Raw genomic sequence first — 1,444 nt, forward strand, 5'->3', positions numbered from 1 at the left:
TTCCCAGCTCTGAGTTTGCTTCCTTGGGGCTCCCTTCTTGTCCCATTTTTTTCTTCTCTCCTCCAGTCTCTCTCCTCTTTACTCTATCTTTCGATTCCTCTTCTCTTCATTTCCTGTTGCATTCCTGCGTTCTTCTCCCCTTCTTTTGCTACATCCTCCCCGTCTTCATCGTCTTGCTACCCCTCCCAGTTCTCCCACCCCTTCAGTCCCGCTCTTACCACCCCCTCCAAACTTTTTCTTCTGCTCTGAAACATCTCTTCCTCTCCCCAAGCCCTACRTGCATAGGAATTAAAACTTTCAAAATTTACCTCGTAAGAATCGGGGCTTTCTTTTTTTTGTCCTCCAGCAGAAAAGTTCGGAGTCGCTCCCAGAGTGCCCCTTCAAGCCTGCTCCAAGGGCTACCAGTGCTGTGTCCCTGAGGAGGGGTGGAGGGGAGGCATACTCCCCCCTTTACTCACGGCTGCCCCCCCCCCCCCAATGCTGGCTCCCTAGGCTGCTCTTTTGGCTGCTGTACATAACACACTGGTGCCAGTGGAGAGAGGGAGTGAAGTTGGCGGGGAGGGGATGTGGGAAGGAGGGGGCGGGCTGCGGCGCTGCTGAACCAATCCTCGCTAACCCTAAGCAATCTTTGCCTCAGCAATGAGACCAGAGAAAATGAGATTTATTCCAACTATCCAGGACAGAAAACTTCAGGAACTTCTGTGCCTCCCCCCCTTCCCTAGTACCATTTCCCTTCCTCTGGGATCAGACTCTGTGTCGCCTGTGAAGAAGCCCAGATTCAGTGAATTTGAGGGAAGGGGAAAGCCCAGCTCTCCAGCAGACCTGATTAAGGAAACCTGGCTGGGGGGTAAAAGAAAGGAATTTGTCTTCTGCGTGTGAAAACCATCATGTATCACCTGGGATCATCCCAGCCCATGTTGGATGTGAAGTTCTCAATGCCCTGGACAGAGCGCTAACGACCAAGAATGAGGAGAGGAGCCTTTGGTCTGGGGGTGTGCAGTCATGCTGGAGGAGTGTTGGCTGGTCAAGAGCCTCACTGAAGGCAGTGTGGGCCAGGACAAGTGTGACAGGGCTACAACAAGCGTTATATCAGCAGCGCTATATAGGGCCAGAGTGAGGAGGCACTGTGTAAACTCAAGGAGAGGGGCTCCTTTGCAACACCGAGGAGAGTRTCTGCCAATGCAGGAGACACCACATCCCTCTGGCATTACGCTTTGATGCTTTGCCCCTTGATGGTCACAGGGCCGAGGACCCCATCAGTCCTGCTGAGGGGCAATCTCCTGAGGGACACAATGGTGCCAGTCCTTTTGGTGACTCCTGTGGTCTCCGGGTGAGACTCAGTGGCTCTACCGGGAAGTGCTTCACCCAGATACAAATGTCTATTCACGGCCCCATGGAGGAGAAGGGAGGCGTCTCAGCTGAAAAAGGCAAGATGAGACTTGTT

At 53.3% G+C, this 1,444-nt stretch overlaps 1 protein-coding gene across 1 annotated transcript in view; it reads right to left on the bottom strand.

Annotated features, from left to right (window-relative positions):
- CDC42EP1 (CDC42 effector protein 1) overlaps window positions 1-549 on the bottom strand; it is a 10,782-nt gene extending 10,233 nt beyond the window's left edge. The window contains exon 1 of the mRNA XM_085323577.1: window positions 309-549. The gene's annotated coding sequence lies outside the window, so the exon portion shown is untranslated. The remainder of the gene's footprint in view (window positions 1-308) is intronic.
- Between the last annotated feature and the right edge of the window lie 895 nt (window positions 550-1,444).

The sequence above is a fragment of the Rhea americana genome, unplaced genomic scaffold (assembly GCF_003343005.1).
Source record: "Rhea americana isolate MKP2758 unplaced genomic scaffold, rheAme1 scaffold_85, whole genome shotgun sequence".
Classification (NCBI taxonomy): domain Eukaryota; kingdom Metazoa; phylum Chordata; class Aves; order Rheiformes; family Rheidae; genus Rhea; species Rhea americana.